At 46.2% G+C, this 17956-nt stretch overlaps 1 long non-coding RNA gene across 1 annotated transcript in view; it reads left to right on the forward strand.

The window, feature by feature from the left end:
- LOC117217445 (uncharacterized) overlaps positions 1–17730 on the forward strand; it is a 75822-nt gene extending 58092 nt beyond the window's left edge. Inside the window, exon 3 of the long non-coding RNA XR_004489558.2 lies at positions 17182–17730. This is a non-coding gene — a long non-coding RNA (uncharacterized LOC117217445). The remainder of the gene's footprint in view (positions 1–17181) is intronic.
- The last annotated feature ends 226 nt before the right edge of the window (positions 17731–17956 follow it).

The following is a 17956-nucleotide window of genomic DNA, read 5'->3' on the forward strand; positions in this document are numbered from 1 at the left end:
CCTAATTAATCGATTCGATCAGGGAATTATTTTCCGTAACAACTGACCTACGATCACTATCGAGTCAATTCCGCCTGGCTCAATTAACAATTCCAGAGAGATTAACAAACCCATATTCGATATTCCATAGTCGATATTCCTACCTGATCCACCTCTAAAGGTCATCTATCCCCCGATTCTTCTAGACGATTAATTTCTTCGCAACCTGTTACCCATGGACCCCTAGACGACGTCGCAAGACCAACCGGGGCCAAGAATGCAAATGAACCTGATTCCGGCGAAAGAACAGGGCGCCGCGGAACCTGTATTTTCACGTGAATCCATCGGGAGATTCACCTGCCGACCGATGGGTTCACCTGTTCCTGGATATGCGAGTCTCAACGTGGGCAACGTTTAATCAGATTACCGAGAGCGGAGTCGCGAGAAGGGTTGGTTTTCTTGCGAAGAGAAATGTCCGGACTGGCGGCGAGGGGGTGGTTCGCCGGGCCGGTTTTCAATTTTCGATGATTCCACCGAATTCGGTAACAGTGTTAGGGGGTAGAGTGTTGGCATCGTGCATCCACCAGTCACCCCCAGCGTCCCCCTGCTTGTGGTGGCTCTTCACGGAGGTATATAGGGTGGCTGCTGGTTCGACGGGGGCTTAAGATAGCGTGTGTGGGAGTGGGCGTGGCCTTGGGGTGGCCGCTGACCAATCAGCTGCCGGGGGTTGCTGGCCACCCCCGACCCACGTGGTCCACATCCCCTAACATACATATTGATCTCGTGGTCCTTGCCGACCGCCGCGCCAGCCCCTCGCCCTTCGCCACCCTTGCCGAAGACCGGCAGCTTCTCCCTCCCGCCCCTCTAGCCGGGCTCTTTCCCTCTTTCGTCCCACCCTCTCTCTTCCTCACCCTCTCTCACGGTCTCTCTATTTCTCTCTATCTCTCTCTGTCTGTCTCTGTCAACTCTCGAACGCACAGAGTCCTCACCCTCGCCGACGATCCCTCGAGAAGGTCGAGTCTGACCAGCGTGCAAGGAAATTTCGAAAGTAAGCGGCGTCTGGTTTTTCGCCAGACGCACCCTTAAACGGGAATGGGAAACGCCGGGGCGATTCGAGATCTCGTTCCGAGACCGCGCCACCGCCGGGGAGACGAAATTTCGTTCGAACGATGAATGGCAAATGCTCGGAATCCATTGTGCTGGTTTATTTTGCCGAGGATCACTGCGGTCGCAGGAATAAATGTTTTTTAATCTTTGAGCGGTGGGAGATGGTTTTGGGGAGGCTCTCTTACGGGTGCTGCTTAGCCAATGCCGGGAGCTCGAACGATAAATCGTTTTAGAGGATCCTTGGAGAGCTCCTGGATTCGTAGAATAATTCGTAGAGTAATTTTAGAAATCGAGAAACCTAGGGTTTTTTTTTGTATGAAACGAAGAATATAGGGACGTCAATAAATGGTTGCAAAATTTGAAAATTTCTTAGCAAAAGCTAGCATTTGTAACTGTTGTTACAAATTGAGGAATTTAGTGGCTATTATCAAAATATATACAGGTAGAGACTTCAACGAAAAAGGTAATCTAGAAAAATATAGTAAGGATTATAATAAAAGTTTAACTATAGGTTATGTCAAGGTTAGCCATAGATAAATATTTGAACGATCGAACAATTCAGATGAGATATAAATAATTATAAATTGGAAGATTGACGTGTTGGGAATTTGTAATGATGATACGAAGCTTCCATTTATTTATTCGAGTACTTTACTTGGGAATGTTGCAGTCTAACCGTACTACACGACACTCTCGCGCTACTGCAAGGGAGGATTTCATTTAGTACGTAGTAATTGAAAACCGGCGGCTTAATGGCGCTATAAAGATTCAATTATTGTCCTATTTAAATCTTCCTGAATTCATTCAGACGCGTTCTTGAGTCAACTAACCGACCCGCTCCGCATTCTTCCGTTTCATAACCCAACAACAGAAATTATCCGCCTAAAATAGAACATCATGTTTATTGCCACTATAACTTTCTCTTTTCTGACATTTGATTATTATTCCGTAAGTTAGTTAAAATTTGGTCTATCATATGATATAAAAAGTGAATTAGAAATTTGTCGTATCGTATTATTTTTTTTTACAAATTCTGTTGGAAAAATCGAATAATGTTTTCAAGATCTAAATAAATTGGAATTTTAGTACACAATGGAAGATATTTCGAGAAGTTTTTTCGCGTTTTGGTCAAAGCGGTTGCTAGACCCTGAAAGGAAATTAATAGCTGGGGTCTTCGTCCTCGCGGTGACCAAAAATGGCTGCTCGATGGAGGGCACATCCATAATCGTCTGACCGCATGAAATCCGATCCGACGCCTACCGATCCACCTAAATGATTAAAGAACGTCACGTTCGTTGTCAGGTTATCTGCGAAGTACCGCGTTTATATGTTCGAACCAGCGAACCCCGTATTTTCGTTTCACCCCCTCCCGTATATTCGACATTTCGCCGAAGGGTGAAGCAGTCAGTCTGGAAACGGAGCCAATTAATCGACTAGAAATAGCCAGCCGGGGGGACAATGTTCCTCGATTATCGCTTATTGTTTCTGAAGCAACAGAATCGAATGGAATATTAAACAGGTTTGCGGATTGTCTCGGAGCGTCTCGGTTCGGAATAGTGACTGGCCTACTTGCGTCTGTCGAACGCAAATAAATTGTGTTAGGGAGATATACGGAAACAGTCCTCTTTAGCGATTAAGTGATAATATTCGTTGCTTCACAATTTTTTTAGTACTTCTGTACTGTATTGTAACTTTAAAACAAGGAATGTGAAATGTTATTTGCCTGTTTGTGTCGATTATTTACAGTCTGGAATAATAAGAAGCATAGAAGATACCGTGATATATTGTTTCGTAGTTATTAGCTGAGGAGAGTTTATTTTGCAAAAGTTCTAATATCGGTATAAATATAATATAAATTAAAATTTCGAATTAAAGCTCTATTGTTTTGATTGAAATATTAATATTCATTGAGCAGGGCTGAATTTTATTAGAAACATATTTCTTATAAACAGGTAAAGCAAAGACTATTCTTCACCAAATAAGAGTAGAATATATTTTATTGTTATTGTAGATACGATGCTTTTAATTCAGATTTGGCATGGAAATAAAGATTGCTTTGAACTTCGGGCAATCATTTTCTGGTTTACGATCATTCTATCGCGACGAACATGCCTACGCAGTAATTTTGATGCTTCGAAGACCTCTCGAGGTCCAAAAGTTCATGCAGTATGCACAGTATACTAAAACAAATACAGTAAATTCACTCGAATTGACTCTCTCAGCTCGTAAACAAAAATAGACAATTTGGGAAGCGGGGATACGATTATTCGAGTTTTGCGGTTCGTTTTTATAGTTGCCGATTGTCAACAACTATAAAAACGGGCTGCGAGGCACGAATAACCGTATCTCCTCTTCCGAAATTGTCCGTTTCTGTTTACGAGCTGAGGGACAATCGGAGAGAATTTACTGTACCAATAAACATTCAGTGTTCTTCCATTCAATTCTCTCCAAAATAAATCTACCAATTGATTCACCCGGCAAGGGAGTTTCTAAAAAGGCAAACCCTCATCAAAGAAGGGCCGGCGACAATCATAAGCAGACGAAACCTGGCCCGGCGCAGCCAGAAAAAGTTAAAACCATTCAGCCCCGATATTTACCCCATCGTCGAGGATCGGCTTCACAATCACAACAATATTCCGACTTTCGACGAGTGCCCTACGTTACCGCGTTCCCATTTCAAAATACAATTTTACGCACCAAAAACCCTTCACAGGGAGCATCGAGCCCGCGCGACTTCCCGCTCCCCGCGAGGAAAATAGAAAAACGTTCTCCAGGACCTACCTCAAAGTCGGCGACGTGGCTCCGCGAGAGAAGAAAGGGTTTCGCTCGACGAGCGGTGCAACGGCACCGTAAAATTCACGATTTCGTTTGCCTGAGGGGCGGGGACGCGACGGGAGAGAAAGAGAGAGAGAAGAGAGGGATAAGAGGGTTGGAGACGGTAGTGCGCGTCGAATGGATAGCAACTGCCGGGCCGGCGAGGTCCGGAGGGGGGCTGGAGGGAGCCCAAGGGGACCAGGAGGGGGCCAGGAGGGCACCACGCGGCTCCGTAAAACAAAGGGGTACGCGGGGGCAAATTACGGATTCAAACGGCCGCCTTTTGTCGTCTTTTTTCCCTGTTTACTTCTTTGTTTTACCGTCGTCGGTATTGTTTCAGCGGAGCGACAGAACGCGACACAGGGTGCGTGGGGGGGTGCAGGATGGAAGGTCAGGCTTTACCTTTGTGGGAACTACCCGTAGCTTTGTTATTCCTCGAGCTTTTTCTCTGTCCGCGAGCCTCGTCTCTTCCCTCTCGGCTGACCCGTCATCTTTCTCCTTCTCTCTCTTTTACTCCATCCATCTATCCTTTTCTCTCTCTCTTTCTGTCTCTCTCTCTTTCTCTCTCTCTCTTTCTCTCTCTCTCTCTTTCTCTCTCTCTCTCTCTCTCTCTCTCTCTCGCTGCTCGCGCCCTTTTGTTCCATCGACGTACGCGTCCTTTCGTCGACTGACAGCCATGCGTGCTGCAAAGTCGATCGGTCGTTCCACAGTCCTCGGGAGGGCGACGCCGCTTGCTTGCCACCCCCTTGCAACCCCCCGGCTTCCGTGGACCGCATTCATTCGGTTTGAAGCTGCGATCGCTTCTCATTAGCGCGATGCCATGATATACCCAGGTGGCCTGCGCCTTTGTTTTTGACCACGCGCTGGAAGCGCTGAGCGGTTTTTGGCTTGTCCGGGCTTTGTGTACTTCTGTCTTATTAGTTGAATCTTTCAGTCGGTTTTTGGGACTCTCATGGGGGCCCCGGCGACCGAACCCGGGTAGTAGGCGCGCCCCACATTTGATTGGAGATGTGGGAAAATGATTCTATTCTTTCATGCGAGCACTGCCGAACTAGTAGAAATGACATTTCCGAATTGCTGTTATCGAAATTATAGAAATCTTTCTGCGAGAAACTTTTTGACAAAATTCCTTATTGTAGTCGGAATTATATGAAGTTTGAATAAATATAAGGTTGTCGTTGTTACCGAACAATATACATTTGTCGAGTTTAGGGCGCGGTGGTATTAGAATTAATAACGGTGGAGTGATTTGATTATTTTAGAATGTTACCATTGTAATGTAATTTATGTTGTTTTAAAAAATACAGAGAGGTTTAAAATGTAAATTCTTATCTTTATGAAGCATTCTTTTTTAAAGAACTGAACAAGAAACATCTTTTTGGGGTTCTGTTGAAAATAGAGTCACATTTTTAATATTCAATAATAAACTTTTTACATTTTATTGGTTTGTAGGTATTCTGACAAAATTTGAAATAAATCTTGATTTTCTCTTGAAATTTCGATATTAATCATTTAGCAATTTTTTTTTTGTCATACTAATGCAAGTCTCTTCGTGTTACTGTTACAACATGCCAATGCAAAAAGCCACTGCATTATTCTGTTTCAAATTATTAGAAATACTGGAATTGTGACATTCAGTAAGACATATCTTCTGAACGGACTTTAATCAAGCAAGTGCAGCTCGCAGAATTGCAACTATTTTTATTTGAAAAATATATATTCCATTTCCCAAATATATGAGCAAAAGGTCGATAGAAAACACTCTCGCGATTTCTGTACAAAAAATCTCAAAAGTGGCCCAGAAATGACACTTTAAATCGGAGTATCCCTTTTATATTTTGTACGATTCCCGAAAGAATTTTCCAAAAAGAAATATCAACAAGACTCACAGTGCGAATATTCCCCCTATAAATCACGAATCGATTGCACAACATCGACAGAACATATAGAAAGCATTGACACGTCTTAAACGCTTTCTAGGCGAGGGTTCAATTATTCCGGCGCCCTTCGACCTCCTTCGGCGAGTTTCAAGGGCAGGGCGATCAAAGAAAAGCGGGCCGCGTAAAATGCCACGCGGAAGAAACTTTTCAGCGAACTCTTTCCTCATTTCCCGCGCAGTTGAATTATTCACAAGCTTCTTCTCGCTTTTGTTTCTGGGCCAGGGTCGTCGCAACGATCCCGACCGCCCTCCATCCACCCCCGTGCGCCGCTCCCGCTCGTCCCGGTGTCGACGAACTTTCTCTTAAGTAAGACATTTTCCTAACTACTTTGCGCTATTCACCGGGATTCCAAGCGCGGCGCGCGACTCGTTATTTAAGCGGACTCGTTCGCCGAGCGGCTCTTAGCACGTGGTAACGTTTACTTTCTTTACCGCCATTTCTTCCGTCTTCCCTTCAGCCAACCTCACTGTCGCACCTTTTTCTCCGCGGACGACTATCCGGTCTTTGACTTTTACTCCGCGCGAACTTTCGTCGTGAATTTATTACGCGAACACTGAATTTCGCGCGGGTCTTCTTTCGACCCTCGTGAACTTCTTCGAATTAGTCGGAATTTTTTAGTCGGCTCATTTGAGCCTACGGAGGTCACGGTGCATTTAGAAAATTCACAGAGGTCGTTTGATATCGTGTTAACTGCTGCAAATAATAGTGAGCACGATGGCTCAGGAGAATACGCTTTTTCATACATTTTTATGTATTTCTATTTCGTGAATCAAAATTGTTTACCTTGGTACACGTGATTTAACTCTTAGCCTCATTCACTATGCTTTCTGTTTCAACCCTAGATTTTATCGTGAAAAGATTGTTTCGTTTACGTCTGTGTTTGAGCATCAATCGATTACAATTTTTAAATTAATTTTTAGTGATTGATGAAGACGATTAACGGTATTAATCGACGAGAAATCGACAATTGAATTAATCGACCGATTCATGTAATTTCATTATCTGTTATTAACGATTAACAGCAGTAATTCAATCGTTAGTCGTCGATCGATCTTTTGCCCAACTCAGGTTAACCGAATCGGTCAAAAGTACTACGTTTCAAGAATATAATCTGAAATCTGTTTAAACAACAGTCTCAGCGTGATTTGTATCTGTGTTGCAATAAGTCTTGTTAGAATGCGTTTAGAACGCATTTAGACAACAGTCTCAGCGTAATTGGTATCTATATTGCAATAAGTCTTGTTAGAACGCGTTTAGAACGCATTTAGACAACAGTCTCAGCGTGATTGGTATCTGTATTGCAATAAGTCTCGTTAGAACGCGTTTAGAACGCATTTAGACAACAGTGATTGGTATCTGTATTGCAATAAGTCTTGTTAGAATAATGCAACGGGCACGTATAAAATTTTCCGAGCTCAGCGACTGCAGTGTTGAACGCCTGGACCGATCGCAAGCGAGTCTGTGATTTATCGAGTCGTTTGAGGGCGCGAGCGTTTATCCACAAACGGTGAGACCTTGTTAGTAATAATTAAAATCTCGTTGGGGAATTGAATTCCGTTGAATTCCACGGGCACGGCGTCGGTCGCCGGGTAACGTCATGGGAATATTTCAGGAGCCCTTTAAAAGGTGATTTAAGGCAGACAGGAGGACGAGGAACGGTTCGCGTGAAACAGCGCTCGCAGGGATGGAAGCGTCACGTACACCGAATTTCCAAATGGAAAAGGGCCGCGGAGGGGTGGGCGAGGGGTGTTTCCCCAGCCTCCGACGGGTGCAAGGTAAAGGGTTACGTGGAAACTCTTCGTCTCGGCCGACAAAGAGGGTCTTATCTCAAATTTCTAAAGTCCCACCTTCCTGTCTCTGCGCCGCGACGTTTCTTCCCCTGTGGCCCTTTCATCCCCGTGCAACCCTTTTCCTGGGGTGGATCCGACGGTCGCGAGATGTATCCTTCGCTATTAGCGACGTTTCACATGCGTCCTGCTACAGATCTGTCTCTCCTTTTTTTTCCCACACTGCGTCGCCTCGTCGCGTCTTTTCAGGACCGGCGCGCGGGGTGAAAAGAGTTATCGAGGAGTTTGGAGGATGCCACGGTGAGCCGACTCGCTTTCCGTTTTGGAGTGTGTCTGCTGCAACGATTCTTCGGAGACTTCAATAGCCAGCCGAGCTGAATCTGCTTCGGTTATGGAAATTTGATATGCTGCGGAATGCCGCTGGTAAGCAGGCTTTCTTCCCCGTAGTTAATCTTCCCAGCGATTTTGTTCTTCCGATTTCGATTCGGTCGTATATAATAACGTGCTTGCGAATGTATATACGAGTGAACAAAATAATGGGAAGAATCGTAGATTTTTAAAGTTCGTGATTTAGATTGCGGACTTTTATACGGAATGAAAATGTTGCTGTTGCATGAAACAAGATAACCATTTGATAACTTCTTCCTTATTTGTTCGGTCATTTTAGTATGTCGAAAGTAATTCTTCAATTCTTTCAATTTTCCTTGCTGTTTCAAACTACAATTACACTTATTTCTGCTGCCCGTTCATTTAAACAATTTGGAGATGTATAATCTAATCACTAGACCGCTGATATTGTGTGTTCATGATGAAAATAAATTGTTGGATGTATTTCTCGGGCACGCATTGTTATAAAAATTGTGAAAATTTTAAGTAAACGCAATCCGATAATTTTTATAGGGCGATACATGCTAGTCGGTTTTAGATTTGGCACGTTCAGTGTTAAAATATTTTGAAAGGGACTTTTCACGGCGACCGCGCCTAATGCAGCAATTATTCAATCTGGCGACGATCAGATAAGATGGCTGCGTAGGATGCGTGAGCCATCAGTAAAATTACGTTTCGCCGCAGCACAAAGTGCATCCGGCCCGCGGAATCTCGAATCGGCGCGGCGCCTGTACGCGGTCTCCATTTAGCCGTGCCGCTTCCGCTTATGTGTGTCAGGAGGGTGCTGCACGCTCTCAGGCTTCTTAGCTGGGTAGACGAGTATCAGTTATTGATGGAAACTGCGCCCCTCGGCGTGACGCGAGAGCAACCAGAGAGATATACATACGTACGTATATGTATGTATGTATGTATATATATATATACATATACGTGTGCATACACGCGCACATACTAATACCGGAGACGAGAGACGTAGGACAGGCCGGGGCTGAATTACGCTCGCCCGTTCGTCTATAGGGACAAATCAGGCCAAATCAGATCCCCGCGACGTCGAGTCGACGCGCGGAATTATGTACGCGGTTAATTTCGAAGCGTGTTTCCGCGTTTCGCCTCTCGATGACATGGAACTCGAGAGAGCCACCTCCGCATACCCGCGACAAGCCGTTTCCGTCTCTCTTTGAGGGAATCCGACCCTCCCAGACGCGCGCGGATCTTGCGCGACTAACTGCGGAATTATTAGTAAAGCAGCTACGAGAAAGTTACACCTTTTGCATTAATTATTTACGCAACAAAGGAGACGCCCGGGACCGCCCGGAGAAGTCCGCCTAATTTTCGACGGGGCGGTCGGATGCCCACCAGGCAATTGTAAATTAGCTACGACGGAGTTTTCAGGCATGTTACGTGGAAACAGAATCGAGCTGACGGAACCCTTTGGTTTGACAAGTCGGAATGTATTATACGAACCCGGAGCAGTTTGGTCCCACGCAGCGTTTCTAATTTTATGATACTCGCATTGGCTTGCCTACGGTGACAGGATTGCAATAGCACAACAATTCATTTAAGCAGCGTCCTGGAATTTCTTTTTTATATTCTTAGCCACAATGTCATATCCTGTTACGTTGTTTCGCCTTCGTAATCAATAGACCGCGGATTTTTATGCAAAATAAAAACTATCTGCATTGTTTGCGAGATACAATACTACTTACATCGATATTTCTCGTTCTCTCTTTAATTATTCTGCTCCGCCAAAACTAATGCTACAGTGTTTTTAAATTCTTTAAATATTTTCACAGTTCCACGTTCGATTATGCATTCCACCCTTTAGTTAGTAAATAAAATCTAACATCTTATAGTATTTAATCCTCTAAAAATGAATCTCATAATTTTTTATATGTTTAATATTGATAGTTCATGACGTACAAGTAACAGCAATCGCAGTTTTAATTTATTTATTGACTTTTGATATTCGGAAGCTTATGAACAAAATTTATATTTTAGTAAACTATTCGTTTTAGCGTTATTTTTAGGTAAGGTAATTATTACTCTGATAAAAAAGCTACATACACCGTTACTGTCATCTATCCTCAAATATTATTTGCTAACTGTAAAATACATTTAATAGAAAATGGATTATGTCAACCTTGACGCACAGTAATCGGAATGTCCGCAGAACATACAACTACAATATTAAACTACAATATTTTGAGAAAAATAAATATTCAAGTTAAAGAATAATAGGTATAACTCAAGTTGTTACTATATTGGTGTAAAAGGTCTTGTTTTCTCTATCAAAGTTCGCCATCATTGAGAAACCGGGGCAATACCCATACTTACCCAATAAATCCTGTGATCAATCAATCTGTCGAAATCTCTCCGAAGAAAGTTATCCACGTCCGACAAAGTATTCCGTGACCCAATATTCCTCGCAAACAGTGTCGCGGACGCACTTGTAATCTTTCCGCAGCAAATCGGCACAATTCACCGCAAAATAGGATCATCCCGTGATCCCTCATTCGAGCATTGATCCGGTTCCGCTCGAATCGTTCGAGAACCGATCGACGAGGCAACGCCGTTTACAAAATGGAGGAGCCGAAGTCGCAACGAGCTGTCGCACCGTTCGATTCGGGGGGGGGGGGGAGGGTTTGGGACCGAAGAGGACACGGGGATTCGCGGGATCGGAACGCAAATCGCCCGGAGCGGAACGATCTCGCATCCGCGCGGGTTCCGAGGGACATGAATTTATAATTTCCGTCGCGGTGCACCCTTTGGTCGTCGGTGATTCGCCGAATCGAGCTGTCGGTCGCGTCATATAAATCAAAATCAGACGCATTGTATAGCTGGCTGCGCGTGTGTACGTGCATCTCGTCGAAGATCGTCCCGCGGAGGGTCGTATCGAGGGTTCCCCAGGAAGAGCAAGGGAGGAGACCGAGGGGAGGGGGCCCGAAGGAAGAGAAACTCGGTCAAGCTACAACAAAACCCCCCGTCGGGTTATCCAGGTAGAAGGCACGATAGTGCGAGAGGGAATCGAAACGTTGGCGCGGAAACAGCGCGAAATAGACTGAGACGCGTGATGGGATGCATGGCGGGGGGAGGGGGGGGGCAAGGGAGCGCCGCCGAAAGTATCGGTCGGATATACATATGTATGTCGGCCGAGGGTACAATGTATTCAAATTGCGAGAAAAAGGGTTGGCCCTTGCAACGGGTGTATATAGGTGATGGGTAAAAAATGCGACAGACTGGTTAACGAAGCGAGGTGGTCCATTCAATGGATCTGAATGGGATGCTGGGACCGTTCTCGCATCCGTTTCCAACGTGAAGTTTGTATACGCCGCGCGCGCGTTTTCTTTTTTCTTTTTTTTTCTCTACCGTACCCTGACGATGCCGCGCGTGTGTTTGCCTGTACGTGTGTGTGTGTGCGTGCTAACTAGGCGGATATACCCGGTGGCAGCCATATGCCGGGAAAAGGCAACCTGACCTGCCTTCTGCGCTGTCTCCGAGCTTTCTTCTACACGCTTTCACTGCCGAAGATCTTCCATCTACGGGGCCTGTTACTGCGGTCTTCGATTCGGGGCCGGATTTTTCTTTTAAATGAGAGCGATCTTTCTGGAGTCTTGCTGGCGGATGCTGACCTTTTTAGTTATTCGCGTGATCGATGGATTCTTTATAAATTCGTAACACGAACGATATTTTAGAATACGGACACTCGTGTATATTAAAAATTATTAGAACGTTATTTTCGTCATGAGAAACTTTCTATAGTCCACCTAACGGGACGAGTCAGTAGATCTAAAATGAACGTCGAACGCAGGAATTGACTGATCTTGTTAGACATGCTATAGCCCCGGCACAGGAAATATGTTCATATAAACTTACCATACCACGTACAGCTACATACATGAAGTTGCAATAACCTAACCTGTACAATTAGTTTAAGATGAACAATGGCCAAACTTTTAAAATAAAATGAGTAGTATGATCTTATTGCAGATGATACGCCAAACAAACAACCTTAAGAAAGTGCCCGTTGAAAACAAGCTCCATTTAAAATCACAACCTCAAAAAGAACAGATTCGATTAGATCGTTCGGGGTAAATCGTTGATTCCTAATTAGAAACACTGGTGTCACAAAGAAACTGGCTCCAGCAGCGAATCGTACTTTTCCAAAAAGGTAATCACGGGTAGGTGAGGCGTTAAGATCTCGCCGTTGCCGAGCGAAGCGGAAGATAAGAAGGTCAGGGGTATCAAGGGCTGGGTCGTCAAAGAAAGAACGCGCTAAGACAATCTCGATCCCCCGTCGGCGTCGCCGTGGTCTTATAATCCCGCGACTTCCGCGTCGTTCCCGAAAGGCTGTTCTCGGACGCGTAAGAAAGCTCAAGAAACGAAGAGGGTGAGACGGGGGGTTGGGGAAGCAACGCGGGGGCAGAGCCACGTGAAAATCTCCGCGGCGCGGCGCGGCGTGCCGCGACGGCGCGAGAAACCGTAGCGAGAGCTGCGTGGAGAGGAGAGGAGAGGAGAGAGGCCGCGAGAGGGGGCGCGAGAGGCGCAGAGCAAGACGGAAAAGGGGCTGAGAGAAAAGTGAGAACGAGAGAAAGAGGGCTCAAGGTAAACCACCTCCCCCCTCGGGGGCGACGGCCTTGAACTACATTTTTAATTGCGACTTCCTCGCGTGCCCCCACCGCCGCGGCTCCTCCAGATGATAAAAACAAAAGAGAAACAGTTTTCCGTCGACGGTGCCGCCGCCAGCGGCCCACCCCCAGCACCTCTCGCCCCGTCAACCCCCTCCAGGGCCGCGTTACCAACGGGGGCCAACTTCTGCCACCCCCTTTTCTCTTCCGCACTTCCAGCACCACCTCCTTCACCGCCGCTACCCCCCTACGCCCCCAGTCCACCGTCACCGCTTCGCCGTCTCACCGCCGACGACCTCCACCCCCCTTTTCTCCGAGCAACAAGTAGCGCGTTCATTTAAGACGTGTCGGCGTTCTTTTGTTCGTTTTAAAAAGGCAAAGCACCGGCGAAGTTCCGCTTCCAGGGAGAAACGCGCACCCCCGCCGGAAAACCGACCTCCTCGCGGGAACAGCTCGTCAGAGATTCAGACTGCGAAGAAGCGGCGTTTCTTAGAACGTTTTCAGTTTTGGTAGAACGTTGCTCATTGTGGAATCTCCGCGAGTTCGCTGTTCTACGGTGGTGAACTTTCTCATGACTCGAGATTTTCTGATAAAATTTTCGGTGATCAATTCGTCGTTATTGAACGATATGTGTTTCCAGACGATGAAATACACCGATGAAACATAATGCAGGAGGGTGCTGTTTATCTACTCTAATTTTATATAATTTACAAATCGATGTATAGAAAATTAATAGTATTGATTAGGTTTTTATAGTTTTCCTTTCGAAAATATGAAAATATTTGTGTGGAGAGCAATTTTCTTGATTGGGAAAAACTTTATGTATATTTTATTTAGACGATCAGATCGAAGTATTATTTCCCTTGCACGTGATAGTAACGAAGGAAATAGTTAATCATTAGTTACATAAAATTTCTTTAATCCTCTGCACCGTGATTTCTTTCGCAGCTCGTTGACTAGCACTTTTTTGTCTTAAATAAATTCGTTCGCGACATAGATAATTTACATTTATTGTTTGCTAATCTTTCCTTCAGCGTTTAAATATATTAATAGAGATGACAGAAGGGTAGAATTCGATTTTTATTTAATGGATTATGTATTGATTCTTCGTAACGAATTATAGGGCAAGGGATAAACTTCGTATAAACGTTTAGTTACTGTAATAAATATTATTCGTTAATAAACTTTTGAAAAAGAGCTGCCACAGCACCTGAAAGAGTCACCGAACCCAAAACACGAAGGACGAATGAACAATTAAGAAACTCGCAATACCATAATAGCACGACCTCCCAAAATACGTAAACCGCGTTCTGAATGGAATCACATAAGCTCCTGTCACAAAACCCGGATGATCCTCGTGTACCTTGTTCTCTTGACATTCGCCGGAGGGGGTTTAAGGGAGGGAACAGGTTCGAGAGAAACGGATCGCGCACGAGTCGAACCCTCCGGATTCCAATTAATCGCGAAATAATTAGCACCGAGCGTAGACGATCGAAGTGGATGCACGTCGATGCAACTTGGCTTGCTATGGGGTTGGCGGTTAGGCGACGGGGAGGAGGGTAGAAGCTGCTTCGAAAGGGGTGGCCGGGAACAACGTTTGTGTCCCGGGTGTCGCCGGTCGCGGCATTATCCCTTCAAATTGGTTATTTTCGGTAAATACCATTTTGAAAAGCCAATAACGCTGTTTCCCCATTGTCCCGATGGTGCCCCGTGCTCTTTCCGGCGTCGACCTTCCCTCAATCTCTCTCTCTCTCTCTCTCTCTCTCTCTCTCTCTCTCTCTCTCTCTCTTATTCTGTCGCGTCGATATTTACGATTTTACCCCCAGCACACTCTTCACTCGACAGGGGTGTCGGCCGCCGCTGAAAACCGACAAAAGTAATCCCGAAAACGGCACAGGTGATGCCGCTTTCAGTGGGAAAAAAAATCATCCGGCGACTCCCCGTAAGGTAGATTCACGCACACACAGAGAAGCGTTTACCAGAGGGAAGTTCGTGGCCAGGTAGGAAAATCAACCCCCGTGGATCGGGAGACGCACGAGCGCGAGTCGATGTGTACCTGAGATAGATGATCGCCGCCGGTGAGAATCGGGGGATGGAAACGGAGAGCAGGTCGACAGTGCGGAAGCCAATTTTTCGAGTGGAGGGTGCACCGTTCCGAGAGATAAGGGATGAGACCGATGAACGAGTCGGGAAGTCGAGATTTTTGTTCCCGATGGCGTTTCCACGGTGGGAACCAGAGATTCCGTTCAAGATCGTCGATCGTTAAGCGATTTTCAACTCGTAGCGATAACTAATGCATCGATTATGAGAAACAGGATTCAATTCTCAAGTTCTCGAATTCTTTTAATCTTTCTACCGTTTCTTTTTTGAGCCATTTTTGTTCAAATCTGCAATTTAGTGATAATATAATAACACGAAAAAGTTTATTTGTAGAATAAACGTTTTACTACATCACTGACCGAAAAATTCTGCTACGAGTTTTGCAGAAATAAATTTATGTCAATATGTAATCTAATAATAATTGGCTAATAGAAAGTTCCTTCGCGTGATTCGCATTTTTTTACCACATCACTGCTCAAGGAATCGTGCTATCAGTTTTGCAGAAATATATTAACTCCAATCTGCATCATACAAATAAATAAAAAGGGTCATTAACCATTTACGATGCTGTCAAGTCAGACGCAACATTGACTTTAACGTCTTATATATAAATTACGAACATTATTCGATTAAAAAATATCATAACAAATTCTAAATTAAAAGAAGAGTGGCCTAACAGTTAGGCATTATTTCATAGATTTCTATATAAAAATCTCGGAACAATGGAAAATATCAGACAGAAGACTTTACACAGCGGATTCATTAAAACAAGGACTTCCATCTCCGATCTCGTTAAACAAGTCAAGCAAAGCGTAAAATTTTCGACTACTCGCCGGCTGCAAACAAAGCGACAGAAAGGATCAAGAATATCCGGAATAAATCGAACGGGGTCTTCGACTTCGTCAGGGATGCCGGGCGCGCGTCCAATATTTCACAAGGTGTCGGAACGAAGACAAATTCGCTTTTTATTTCCTCTCGCCGGGCTGGCCCTTATTTTCCGGGCGAGGTTCGATGGGCTCCGCTCGAGGCGGAGACTCCGAGGCGCCCTTTGACGCGCGCGCTCGGTGTCCTCGCGTAAAACTAGGACCATCCTGCACCGAAACTTCGAGCAGACTAGTCGGGTAGGAAGAAGGAGAAGGAAACGGAGAGGTCGTCGGGGCAGACAGAACTCGGAAGAAACGGATACAATGTTCCAGTTTCTTTGATGGAAGACGCCCTTTTGATTCCCTGGCCCGTGCACACCGCCTTCGTCGGCGTGCCCCGAAGAAGGATTCAATTCCGTGCTCGCAACACGCCTCGATTCTCACGACTTCTTTTTACGGTCTCCCGCTATTCTCTTTGCCGTTCTCCTCCGGCATTTCCTAGCTTCCGGCGGACTTCCATCGGCGCCCTTCGCCGGGAATACGTAACGAGAGGGCGCGTGGTCGAAATTCGAATCACAGAGCCCTCGGGGGTCGGCTGGTTAAAGGGAGGGGGAGGGGGCACGGAAGTCCTCGCGATGGAAAGGTTTTCCTAGTCTCTCGCCCCCTTTTTTTCCCACCCTGTCGAACCTTCGTTCCTCCGACTGCCCACTTTCTTTCCACCCTCCGAATCTCATTCCGGCGTCGGAGCTTCTCCACGCGATTTCTTCCGCGCGAGGGACACCCCTCTTCCCAAACTTCGTGATTCGAGGTCGGGATAAGGGAAGCGGAATTCTCGGTCCGCGCAGTTGTCGCTGATTAAACTCGTCCATCGGTTCTTCTGCTCGATCGCCGCCCCCCTTTTTTTGCTTCTTTCCGTTTCTCTTCCGTCGTCCACGCCTCGATCGTCTCGGTCTCGATCGTTCTCTTCGAACGATTCTTCTTCCCTACCCCTCGGCAAATACTCGTTGTCCTCGCCCCTGTATTCTCTTTGTCGAGCAGACCAGAATTCGAGGTTCCCAGAATTCCGCGAGGAATACGTCGGGCGCGCCGCGAGTATCCCGCGAGCGTCTTAAATTCGCGCGATTTCTTCGCGGCGAATCAAGCCCCAACCAGCCGCATAAAGGAGATGAAAGTACCGCGGATCTCCAGGGCTTTGCGGGGCTAATCCTTCGACGCAACCGGCGGAAAGATTGAATACACCGCCCGGGCTGCCTCGATCGTAAAACATATGGAGAAACTTTTTTATCGCTCGCTGTGTCGCGAACTACCCTCGGTTTATTAAACCGCGGCATGCCACCCTCCGACTGATTACTGCTTCGGGGCAGTGTGCTCGAGCCGATTGACTAGGGTAATGAGCGACTGATCGGAACATCGTCAATCGCGTTTATAATTGCTTCGATGAATTGTCATTTCATTCAAATCGTTTTTATTTGTAGCTGCGTATAGTTTCATCATTCGCTTCTCTGGCTTGCAAAATCAACGGTTGATGAATAAAACGATAAACAAATACTTTAATACTAATCTGAAATTGTATTTGCAGATTATTCAAGTAACGTCGGGATCATAACGTGTGACGATAACTCGGAAGAGAGCAGAGGGGGATGGTGCGTTCTCAAAAGTTGAAGAAAATTTCTGAAAAAAAACCCGCGAGGAAATTCTTGCGGGCAATATAACCGAGGAGATCGAGAAACGCGTTTCCGAGCGGTGCGTCCTAAGCGAGTCTCGAACAGATGATCCCCACCGGGGCAGCCCGTTTGCAACCCGGGGAACGACCAGCATGAAGAGCCTCGATCTCCATCGCGCCTTGAAATTCCACGGATCCGGCGCGGCACGGTGCGGCACACCCTCGAGAAACAGATCCCGTAAAATAGAAACTTCCGACGCTACGTACGGGCTGCATATTCCCCGCAACGAGGACTTCATACCGGAGTTTCCCGAGGACCTAGCGCAGGTCCTTGTAATTTCGCCTGGCAGCATCCTCGTCCTTTCCTTTGCGCCGGCTTCCATCCCACGTTTTGGACCACTTGCTCGCGGTGATCCCGCAAGTAGAGGCTGGGAATCGCAAAGGCAAAGAGCGACGGGGGCGGTTTGAGGCGGAGAGGCCGGGGTGAGCGCTGGGGACGGCGAGGGGGGCTGCGGGGAGGGTTGCGAGAAGGGGGTGTCTAGAGCGCGCGGAAGGAGGACAGCGTGCCAGAGGGCAGAGGGACGAAGAGGAGCCAGGAGGTGGCGACCAGGAGGTATACGAAGGAGGACGTGCCTTCATTTGTTTCAGCGGGCACGGTGGTGGGTGGTTACGTCACGTGTTGGTCGTCATG

Source organism: Megalopta genalis, chromosome 12, assembly GCF_051020955.1.
Source record: "Megalopta genalis isolate 19385.01 chromosome 12, iyMegGena1_principal, whole genome shotgun sequence".
NCBI classification, from domain to species: Eukaryota; Metazoa; Arthropoda; class Insecta; order Hymenoptera; family Halictidae; genus Megalopta; species Megalopta genalis.